This window comes from Callospermophilus lateralis, chromosome 13 (genome assembly GCF_048772815.1).
Source record: "Callospermophilus lateralis isolate mCalLat2 chromosome 13, mCalLat2.hap1, whole genome shotgun sequence".
NCBI classification, from domain to species: domain Eukaryota; kingdom Metazoa; phylum Chordata; class Mammalia; order Rodentia; family Sciuridae; genus Callospermophilus; species Callospermophilus lateralis.
Window position 1 is genome coordinate 31,368,259 of NC_135317.1, and position 12,515 is coordinate 31,380,773.

The 12,515-nt window shown below is 39.9% G+C and overlaps 1 protein-coding gene and 1 pseudogene across 1 annotated transcript in view; one reads left to right on the top strand and one right to left on the bottom strand.

Annotated features, from left to right (window-relative positions):
* Positions 1-12,515, bottom strand: part of Gpr158 (G protein-coupled receptor 158) — a 411,653-nt gene that overhangs the window by 340,292 nt on the left and 58,846 nt on the right. The window lies entirely within an intron of this gene.
* LOC143379589 (WW domain-binding protein 2 pseudogene) lies at positions 101-873 on the top strand (annotated as a pseudogene).

Consider the following 12,515-nt stretch of genomic DNA (forward strand, 5'->3'; position numbering starts at 1 on the left):
ATTTCCAATACCTCAGTAAAAAGTATTCTCTATGGTGGGACCAATTCAAAGCACCTTTCCTACTCTTTAAAAAAAAAAAAAAAAAGGTCTCATGGGAGAAACTATGGCACTCAACAAGAACAACTTAGAGGGCAGTAGAGTGATAGTCAACAATACTGAGAGCATCCTAATGTCCTACGATCATGTGGAACTTCCATTTAATTACATGAAAAATGTTCCAGAGGCCTCCATAGGAACCAAGAAGTGCACTATCTACCTTACCCCTTTACCAGGTCATCTTTCTACCCAAGGGGAAGGATGCCATGCAGTCCTTCATGATGCCATTTTATCTCATGAAGGACTATAAGCTCAAGCAGCCTGCATTTGGTGCGAACTATGTCCAAAAAATAGTGGAGGCTGAAGGAGGAGGCAGCTGGAAAGGCTCTGCTTTATACAGTTGATCTTCACAGCAGGGGGCACACCAGGTTTGGTCAGGGAATGCTCCAGATGGTATCTCAAGCCTTCCCCAATGGAGCCTATGGGTACCCTTACATTCCCAGTGGGGCCTATGTCTTTTCCCACCAGTGACCAATGGAATGTACACCCTGCAAATGGAATGTACCCCTATCCACCATCCCCACTTGAGTTCTATCCAAAATCTCCCATGATGCATGGCACCATGGGATATATGCAGTCCCTGCCACCACCATATCTGGGACCCATGCTCCAGTCAGTGGCCCTAATGTCCCTTCCACTCTTGCAACTGAGGCCAAGGCCACAGAAGGAGCTGCTATCACCTATTACAACCCAGGCAACCCACACAATGTCTACGTGCCCACAAGCTAGCCTCCACCATCTCCCTACTACTCTTCAGAATACAAGAAGACTCAGTAGACCCTGCCCACTTCCCTGCCCCCACCCTCATGGGCCTTTCTTACTCCCTTGTGGTGTAAGGGTAAAAGAAATTGAAGTTAAAGTGTAAAAGTTAAAGTGTAAAAGACCGGGCATTGTAAAGTTTCTAAGCTGCAAGGCCTGAGTTAAAAAGTAAAGGACCAGGTATTGTTAAGTTCCTCTGCTACCCACAAAACCTGAAATTCCTGTAGCTGTTAGGACAATACCCGGAACTGCCCAGTAAATATTCCCCCTGACCCTCTGGTTGTTTAATAACCTAGGACCCTGTGTAGCCTGGCACGTAGGCATTCAGGGCCCAAAACCAATCAGTTTGAATGTGTACCCCGCTTAGGAGTGACCAATCACCCCCGCCCAACCTGTTCCTGCCAATGAATGTACTAAGCATGTCTAAGAATTGTTGTTTGATTTTCCCGCAGTGTATGATGATTTGTTAAAGGAGACTGTGATGTATGCAAAGCCCCCGCCCTCCCCAAAAAGTGTACTTAAACACTGCTCAAGCCCTGCTCGGGGCTCTGGGCTGCTCTCCCTTCTTGAGTGAGCACGGAGCCCCAGCGCACTGGATTGGATCCTCAATAAACCCCTTTTGCTATTGCATGAGTTGGTCACTTGGTGGTCTCTTCCTCCGACGTTCACCGGACCCTTACATTTGGTGCGTTGGCCGGGAATCCCGCAGCGCCGGACAAGGAGACCCCAACGGACTCCTCTGGGGGTAAGTAGGGAGCCTTTTTCCTTTTTCTTGCGATCGCTCAGGTCAGGTCAGGTTCAGGTTAAGGGTTGGCAAAGTGGCTGCCGGCGGAGAGCGTGAGCTCCCCCTGGCAGTGGTGGACAGATGTGTCCTGAAGCCACAGGCCATGTCCCCAAGGGACGCCTTGGAGGACTCGGGAAACTGGGGGACGGAAACTGGGCGCCCTCAACTCGGAGGTGTATTCAGTGATTCTACTGCCAACCCATCAGGTTCTGCCGGCTACTTTAGTCTTGTTCATTGTCTCGTGTTAAGTTTACTGTCTGCCTTTAGGGTACTCGTGTTAAACGTTTACTGTTTGTCCTTGTCTCTGTGTCACGTTTGTATTGTCCCTGTCTTTGCCTGAGTAACTCCCAGTATGGGTCAAAGCCATTCCACGCCTCTGTCCCTGACCCTTGATCCCACTCAAGGGCCCAGAATCTTTCTTTTTCAGTGAAACGCCGGACCTGGCAGACTCTCTGCACTCCAGAATGGCCCACCCTCAAAGTTGAATGGCCCCCCCAGCAGGATCCTTCCACCTCCCTCTAATCCGCAAAGTCAGAAATATTGTCTTTCAGGCCTTTCCTTGTCCCTGCCCCAACTCCGGCCCCTTCCCCCCCACGATCCTATCACTCAAACCTTCTGTTCCACCCCTCTTCCCTCCATTCTCCCTGAGTCACAAGATTGTAAATCTTGGGGTTGTGAAGGGAAGACCCCAGTTGGCTTGGGGCCAGCACCCACTCTCATTTTTTGACAATTTGAAAAGGGAATCTATGTCTTTGTGTGTCTTTGTGTGTCTATTTGTCCGTGTCTGTGTTAAGCGTGATGGCATTGTTTTACTTTGGACCGATGCAGAGTCTCAAATTCCAATCTGCCTTAGATGTGTGGAGATAACTTTAGCTAAATTTTAACCTAAATTGCTTAAACTCTTCTCAAAGCCCTGTCCTCATTATTAAATTGGCATTAATTGGCTTTGGGGACGGGGACCAAACTTTCAGTCATAAATTTTGGCGATCACGAAGGGACTTTAGAGGAGTCCCCACTCTGCCTTCTTGGGGAACCTAGCACTCTGAACAACTGCAAGCAGAGGATTAACTTTTTGGGAGCTGACTACTGAAAAGTTAGGAGATATAGAGAATGCCTGGTGCCTGGGGTCAGACCAAACCAGAAGAACTAATCCTGTAAGTAAAAGGTGGAAAGGGACTCCCAGCAGCTGCCAAAGCCATTTTGCTTTGGGGAACTCCCTCTTCCTTACCTGCACTTTAAGGATTACTCCACCTCTGTCTACTTAAAAAAAAAGGGGGGGTGGGGACAATGAATGCAGTAATGTGTTGATATTATAGATTGTTTCTTGGGGATGATCTTGGCTAAATGTGTATCTAAAAGATTATTTTTTATTGTAACAATCTGGTATCTCAATGGGTTTCTAAAGCATTGCACTATCTTGCAGTTAAAAGTTGGGTTTAAGCAATTGTTTAGTTTGATTTCAGATAAGTATTTAAGTTTTCTAGCATGAACTTAGGATAAAAAAATTAAAGAGTTTCAATTTTGAACTGGGTAGCCTGAGAAAATTTCACTAGGTATTCCAGTGCATCAACTTGGGCAAAGATAGTAAATTATGATATGGTATCTGTTCCCCTCAGTGTGTAAGATTCAGGAAAAGAAAGTGTTGGACTGGGACGTTGGCCTGGTTTATTAAAATGACATTAATTAGCTAGCAACAGTCTTGAAAATTTTTAAAGCTTAATTTCGGATACACATGGTAGTATGTGATTCTTTTTAAAATTTTTCAGGTAATTTAATGTAACTTAATACTACTTTAGGAACTTCAGAACAAAGAAAGTGGCTTAATGATCCTAAAGAAATTTCTCCTGATGGTAGAGATCCTATTTTCAGTTTTGTGTGAGCAAGTTTTTCTAGTGTAAAAAAATGTAAAGATATAAAATTTTGTAAATTATATCCTAAACTTGCATCATAATTTTCAACAACCAAACCTGGAAATTATGACTTATGGTTAAAATGCCTTAGGCATGAGGTTTCTGCTCAGAATTCCAGTCTTTCCAGTTTTCCAGACCTCAGCCAGAACTTATATGCAAATAAAAGAAGCCTGCAGCACTCAGCAGGGGACAGATCTCAGGCCCAAGAAAAAAAAAGAGTAAAAGTGTCTTTTTATCTGAACTCAAACTAGACCAAACCAAAAAGTAAACTGTATGGTATTTACTAATTACTGGCCAGTCATCTTTTTTAGGACTCTTGCTTTTTCTTAGATTCTGTATTTTTTTGAGCTCATGATTTTGATCCTACAGGCAAGTTAATGTTTTCTGGTCAGTTCTATTTTTGATCAACTGTGGAGTTTTTAAACATTGCAATGGAGATTTCACCTAAAAAAAAAAAAAAAAAAAAAACAGCTACAAGGCCTTGTGTATGTGTGCACACTTATGTTATGTGTTGTAGGTCAGTATATCTATATGTGTATATGCCCATAGACCCCAATAACATGTTGTAATGTTTATAAAATAATCTGCTTAAATTCAAAAATTTACAAGTATTTTTTCAAAATGTGAACAGAAGGAGGTTAACAGATGGAAAAGAGAAACTAAAAGGTTCTAGATATTAATTTAATAGAGAGAACATGTGTTTCTGGATAAGAGAGTCTATATGATTAAGTAATTAAGAAAAAGGTTTGTGTAAGTTGGTTATATGTGTAAGTTTTTGAACAAGTAATCTTAAAAAAAATTAAAAATTATACAACTATGGTTAAACAATAACTGTTATTTTTCAATATTGTAATGTTATTTGTTTAAAAGCTAAATTTGGTTAACATAAAATCATCAATGTAATTGTGGTGTTATTAATGTGTTCATATTTTCCAGGTATACAAGTCTATAAGGTAAAAGCTTCAAAAGAACATTGTGTCAAGCTGGTGTTCTAAAGTTGTATGGTAATTTTAGGCTTAAAAGAAAAACATGTTGGAGATTTATTTATATCATTTGTGTTCTATAACTGGACTTGTTATCAATAAGTCATGTAAAGTTCCATGTTACTTTTTACGCTGAGCTACAATTTAAATGTATTTTTAAGCTAATGAGAGCTAATCTGTGTGAAGGTTTTGTTGTAAAACACAAAAGTACTTTGCTACTTTTCTACAAAAGGTTAAAAGCTTTTAGCCTTTCTTTAATTCATGTTTTAGATGTGATATTATGTTGTGTAGCTAATGTTCATGTAAACTTGAGCAACAATTTATGTAGGCTTTGCAAAATGATGTCTTAAAAAAAAAAAAACAAAGATCAGCTTCAGAACTATAGTATTTAAGATTTATAAAGAACACCGCCTTACTTGAGATAAGGCTCTATGTCCCACCTCATGTGAAAGAGACTATGAAAAAAGTAAGCCAGATTTCAGTACAGTTAAAGTTGTGTCCAAAAGTTGGTTTTTGTCACGATTGCCAGGATCTCAAACAAGGGATGTATTCTGACGAAATTCAAGGTAGCTATTATATGAACTAAATGTTTTTACCCTAGTTAATTTTAGTTTATAGTTTGCTTATAGATGGTCTAAGCATTGCCTGTTAATGTTTTGTAGAGGTACTGATTTAAGAACTCACAACCTGGGTTAACTTAAGATAAGGAGTTATCACCTACAGGATAGATAGACATTAAAGTTCAGTGCTCTTAATATAAGGCTGTTAAAACTTATTTGCTAGATGTTTAAGATTAAGTTTTAAAATTAAAGTTAAATTAAAGGGCCAAGAAAACCAATATTTGGCTCTTGCCCTCTGAGTCAGTCTGAGTCAGGGAATAGGGGACTTCTCCAAAGAGCTTTGCAACTCTGGGCCACATAACTTCCCGATCAGGGAGATTAATGAGACCAGTGGAGGACAGAAAGCCAATCAGTGCATTTGCTGTAAAGAGGAGGGTCATCAGAAAAGGGAGACATCCCTGATGCTTCCGAGGGAAGCCACATGGTCAAGCAAGGCCTGGACCCATCCTAGCGCAAACGGCACTAGCAGCGCAAATGGCACTAGCAGAACTGAGAAGCTGCTGTAAGTTCCCCTAGAACTCCCAGGGAAACTCAGCTGACTGTTAACAATAGATAGAAACAAAAGTCAGTTTGACTTGCTTCATCTTAAACACTTAGCAAAGACAGTCAAAGCCAAAACAGAGCTATTCCTGGACATTTTAAATAATAATAATAGTTAAATGTAACTTCCAAAAATAAGTAAACTGGAGGCTACAAAAGAGATTCTCAGACAGGAATGCCTGATAACTATCAAAAGGAACTTCCAGAGTAGTTTTTAGCTTAAGGCCTTTATTTCTAACCTACACAGGTAGGCTTAATGTTTGCTAGTATGGTTATCCAGCCCTAAGTAACTGAATTAAAGATTTCTCTATTAGACACAGAGGTCATACTAGTAAAAGGATTTTGCAAGATCAAATGACATTAAATTATTAAACTATATCTTAAGGGAAAGGACATCTGTAAACCTAAATGTTAGTTGTTGTGTTTACACCCCTGACATTTCTGGCAATGTGACAAATATCCTTAAAGATTTACATGCTCAGAGAGAAGCCATGTCCTCAGCAACTTGGTCATGGAAACCATATCTTAGCTCCTGGTTCTTGGTACTTCCTGGTAGAAAACATTGTTAGTCTCTGTCTTTGTCATCATACTCAATAATTCTGTGCTATGGCATTTATTGCTCCATCAATCTGGTTCCAGTACTAATGAATTCTTGTTTCTCTTATAGACCACCCATCACTCAAATGGCCTTCCAGTCTATTACTTCTCAATTGGACTTTTATCATGGACCACTCGATAGACCCGATTTTTAAAGGGGGACTCCAAACTGCTTGCCCCACACCGTCCCTTTTCAGCCTGAAGAAGCCAGAAAGATCATCTTCGCCCCCCTTCCTTACAGCAGTAAGGAGTTCCCAAATTAGAGGGGGGAAATAAAGCCAGATTTAAAGTTAGGTAGTCAGTGTAGTTAAATTCAGTCTAATATCGAGTGAAATCTAAAATGGAGGCCATGCTGAAAATGATTCCAGGGAACACAAAACAACTCATGAAATGTGAAACCCTTCAATAATTATGATTCATTACTTTTAAGATTAAAAGTAGTCAGAAAAAGGAGTGGGGAATGTAAGGGTAAAAGAATTAAAGTTAAAGTGTAGAAGACCGGGCATTGTAAAGTTTCTAAGCTGCAAGGCCTGAGTTAAAAGTAAAGGACCAGGTATTGTTAAGTTCCTCTGCTACCCACAAAACCTGAAATTCCTGTAGCTGTTAGGACAATACCCGGAACTGCCCAGTAAATATTCCCCCTGACCCTCTGGTTGTTTAATAACCTAGGACCCTGTGTAGCCTGGCACGTAGGCATTCAGGGCCCAAAACCAATCAGTTTGAATGTGTACCCCACTTAGGAGTGACCAATCACCCCCGTCCAACCTGTTCCTGCCAATGAATGTACTAATCATGTCTAAGAATTGTTGTTTGATTTTCCCGCAGTGTATGATGATTTGTTAAAGGAGACTGTGATGTATGCAAAGCCCCCGCCCTCCCCAAAAAGTGTACTTAAACACTGCTCAAGCCCTGCTCGGGGCTCTGGGCTGCTCTCCCTTCTTGAATGAGCACAGAGCCCCAGCACGCTGGATTGGATCCTCAATAAACCCCTTTTGCTATTGCATGAGTTGGTCACTTGGTGGTCTCTTCCTCTGACGTTCACCGGACCCTTACAGTGGGACTGCATCTGGCTGGGGGAGGCCTGTTCTTCCCCAGGTCCTATTGTAAAAAGTTACCAGGAACTAATGTTGTGGGAAGGCAAGGCCCCTGGCTTCTGTAGAGGTGTCCTTCCAGCTTCCCAGCTAAATCAGCCCATAGTGCCCCTCTTACCATTTCTGGGGCTGTGCTTGGGAGAATGGGATATTCCCTTTGTTCCTGTTTCACTATCTGGCCACCTCCTTTATTTCAGTCCAGCCCCTACCAGTCTGGTAGCCATTCTGCATTCAGCTTTGTGAGCTCCATCAAACCAGCCTTGTCTTCCTCATAGCCAAAAGGCCCTACCACACCCTGCTTACATTCCTTCCACTGGTCTGTGCTGGAAGGTCACTGTCCCTCCTGACTGTCAGCCCACATTCCACTCAGCCAGGCTTGCCTTCTCTGTCCTTCGTCATTCTGTTGCCACTTCTGACTTCAGGAGCTTTACAACAAGCCTCCAGGGTTTTGTGGCTTTGGGAAGCCCACTGGGGGCTGGAAAAGAAGTCCTTCAGTTTCCTTGCTAGTGTTACTGGAATTTCTTTTCCTTCTAATCTCTCTTCCCCCAATAAGGGCTTCTCACCTGGAGTCATAAAGCACATGTCCACCTCATCATGCCATTTGGAGGCTACAGGGTAGGCTGAGAAAGAATGGCCCCCAATCCAGTGTGCTGATCGTAGCCTGCTGCCAGCTCCTAAGCCTACCCCCTCCCTTTTAAGCATCATGCCCACTGGACACTCGAAGATTTGCTCATTTGTTCCTGGACCAGACACCAAGGGAGGAGAGGTGGTTATTTAAAGAGAATTCCCTATTTGACCAAAAAAAATCCAGTTAAAATATTAATGTGAAATAAACCCTGTTTGCACTTTGGGGAAGAAACAAAGTTTCATGCCACCAGGCAGGGTGGCGTGCACATAAAATTCCAGCTACTTGGGAAGGTAAGGAAAGAGGATCATAAATTCAAGGCTAGTTTCAGCAATTTAGCAAGACCCTCAGTAACTTAGTAAGACCCTGTCTCAAAATAATAAAAAGAACTGGGATGTAGCTCAGTGGTAAAGCACCCATGGTTTCAATTCCCAGTACTAAAAAATTAAAATAAGATATTCAGTGGCAAGTGTTTAGTAAGCATTTTTTTAATTTATAGGTTTAAAAACAAAATTTACCACAACCTGGGAGATTGTCCAAGCTATCACAAACCATGATTGATAATCACAGTCTTACACTCCACCTCCCACCCAACATAAATGAAAAAAATCAACTGGAATTCAGTTTTATTTGAAGAGTGGGTCATACTCCAGAAATATGTTAATAGGTTCTAAGTTACAGTTTATGCAGCTTTTTTAAAAAAAAAAATCCTCTCTTCTTCATTGAACACTGCATTTCATATGCTAATAGAAATAATCAGATCTCATGATCCTCATGAGATTTTATTTTTTTAGTACTGGGGATTGAAACCATGGATGCTTTACCACTGTTCTTTTTATTATTTTGAGACAGGGTCTTACTAAGTTACTAGGGTCTTGCTAAATTGCTGAAACTAGCCTTGAATTTATGATCCTCCTTCCTTACCTTCCCAAGTAGCTGGAATTTTATGTGTATGCCACCCTGTCTGGTGGCATGAAACTTTGTTTCTCCCCCAAGGTACAAACAGAGTTTATTTCACATTAATATTTTAACAGGATTTTTTTTTTGTTCAATTCATGATTCATTCACACACAGAAGTGATGAGCAGGGCCATCCTTGAAAATCAGACCTATAATGATCCCTTCAGTGTGGGGGACAAGTTGTTTGATAACCAATACACTGATTCCCCCCTTGGGCTCTTCCCTTACTTCCCTAAGCACCCCAATACCTAAAGATGATTTTGAAGATACTTCTATATTCTCTAGGAACAATGGACAGAACTACTATTTGGAACAAAGAACGGTTTAGGATGATGAAGAAATACAAAACAGTGACTATGATATGCCGCAGTCTGGCTGGACACAAATAACCGAGCCGCCACAAAGACTTGTAGATTCAATTAGCAACTCTTTATTCCCCAACTCTCATGGGCACTGCATACACCACCCGGGAACACACTCCCCCCACCGGGCTCCGTCCAATCTCTCCGAACCCCCTCACAGGAACTCCAAAGTAGCAGGGGCAGGAGGCAGCAAGAGCCACCCTACTGCCCGACAGTAAAGGTCAAATATACAATACAATCAATACAGCATCACAGCAATTATATACAGCTTAACTCAAGTCATCATCTCAATGGTTCGCTGGCAGCACCTTTCAACCATTCCCTCTGACAAATGCCAGGCATCATTCTGACTGGGCTGTGGCTCTCAACAATGATAGGCAATGCCCAAAGAGCCAACAAATACAGAGTGTACTGAAGTTTTTCTGAGAATTGTAGCATTAATGAAATCAAGTGTCAAGAGCAAGCCCAAAAGAAATATGCAGGTCTGGTTAAATAAACCAGAAATCCAGGAGAAATAAGGTTAAGTATCAATTAATTGGTTTTAGGATAAGAAAACATTCAAGTATTCAGAGGTAAGGACACTGGCTTGTGTTATAGCTCAGTTGTAGAGTGCTTGCCTAGCATGTATGAGGCACTAGGTTTGATCCTCAGCACCACATAAAAATAAAAGTATTGTGTCCATCCACAACTGAAGAAATATTTTTTTAAAAAGAGATAAGAACCCAAGATGGCAACTATTTACACTCTGAGGAGCATCAAATTATCTTCACTGATCTTTTTTTAAAATATCTTTTCAGTTGTAGATGGACACAATAGCTTTATTCATTTATTTATTTTTATGTGGTGCTGAGGATCAAATCCAGTGCCTCACACCTGCGAGGCAAGTGCTCTACCACTGAGCTACAGCCCCAGTCCCATTGATCATTTTTTGTCCATGATCTTCCAACATTTATCCAGGATGATGTTGGAATCATGAGTATCCCTACTTCTCAAACGCTTCACTGTTTCAGAACTGAAGACAGAGCTGTCTGACATACCAAAGCCAAGCTTGAAATATAGAATAAGGACTCAGATCTCCTTTGGGAATTGAACAATCCCCAAAGCAGACATAAAATAAGGAGGTATTTAACAGTGGATTCATCTAGATTCCTCTGGATTTCTGCACACCTTCCCTGATCCTGTTGAATGTCACCATTTTATTCTAAAATATGAATTATACTCAGATAGGTAGTACTATAGAATTTCAATTCTAGCATATGTAGGATGCTCCTGTCTTAAAATATGATGGGCAAAAGAAAATACATAAAGAAAAATAGTGGCTCCTGCCCTGACAGATCTCTGATATTACTCGAGAACTGGAGCACAAAATCCCATGAAATCACTGAGAAATAAAGAAAGATATGAAGCAGCTACCAAATGTATGAACCATAAGAGAGTAGTGATAATAGCAGAGTGGAGAAATTCATTAGAGTCTTTGCTTGTGAGATTAGCAACTGCGTTTATTTATTTTTTCAATCCAGATAACTATACCATGAAATGTCTATGATTATGTGAATAGAATAAAAGACTCCTGTTCTAAATGGGTGGGGTGAGACTAAAATTATTGGACTTGGGGAAGGAAAATCAGTCCCCCAAAAGCTTATGAACATTTATTGTCCATCAAGTCTCCTCCAATGTTCCTTTTATTTCCCCTACTAAACTAGAGTCACATAGGAACAGGTAACATATAATTATTACATTTTCTTTATATAGTAATAACATAAAAGCCACATAAAAGAAACCTTTAAATAACTTAATCTTACTGGATATGAAGGATTCAGTTTTGAACATTCGTTAAACAATTTATTCATTAACCATTTTGTGTCAGGCACCAAATCTGTGTCTGGCACTGGGGACACATGATAAAAAGTCATATAGTCTACTTAGATGAGCATGATTTTAAAAAAGGATTACAGACACAAACTTGTGGTATGAAAAAGTGCTATGAAGTGCTATGACAACTTATGTTAAAGTAATATTCCTTCGGGATCAAACTGTTTTCACAGAGTAATTGATATCTAAACTAGCTTGGAAGAATGAGCAGAAGTTGAGAATGACATAGAATCATAGGCATTTGACTAAATTGGACTTTTTTGCTCAAGAACTTCAAAACAAGGGATAGGTCATTTAGGAAAGGTCTTCCAAAAACATCCATTTGAGATGGACTTTGAAACACATGCAGTAAGTTACAAAAAAATGCATGATTAAAGAGTAAAGTGAGCAGCATAATATAGAATATTCCCTCCACTTTAGAGCAAAATATAGTTTGCTCCTATTAATCATTGAGGTAATAGGTTTTTGAAGAACTGGTAAATTTAACCAGAATGAGGAAACATTCTAGGCAAGTTGAACACAATAAGTAAAAGGATCTAGAAAAAGGAATAGTGGGACATATTAGAGAAACAGTGTATCTTGAGAAGAAGGTATAGGAAGGGAGGTTAGTTAGCTAAATTGGATAAAATAAATATGGATGTCCTTGAGGGTATAATGAAAACATTATACTTGATATAACAGTAACAGTAACTCATTGATACTCTGTCTTCTGTCTCAACTTCAGTTTTACGAACTATGGCCTGGAACCTGCCATGTTACCAGGACAGTGAATTCCAGATTTGGTGTGGCCAAGAACTAGGTATCTAGTGGATTAAAAAGTTGGATACTAACTAATTTCTGGGGAATACAATGAAGAAAACATGTATACTTATTGAATTTATTTCTATTTTAATAAGTCTTAAAACAGACCACACAATATACGTTCTCTGAGATTCCCTGAATATAGCAGCAAGACTCCAATGACTCATATTTCATTGACAAAAATGATCAAAATAAAAAAAGAGAGAGTATATTCAAAAGTTATCAATAGAATAATTTTTCTTGTATACATTATTCTGTTATTAATCTTAAGTAAAGGAAAATTCAGTCTAAATCTAAAATGTTTCCAACCAAGTGAACAAAGATACCTGATAAGGAGAATGCGTGAAAGTTTATCCAAAAATGTTTCTGTTAACAGTTCTAATAAATGTGTCTTTTTCCCTAGTTGACCTTCACATACTGCTTTCATTCATCTATCAGTAGAGTAAAAGGAAATCAAGAATTGTAGAGACAAACCTTACAACCAAATTAGTTTTTTCCAAGGAATTAAATCACTCA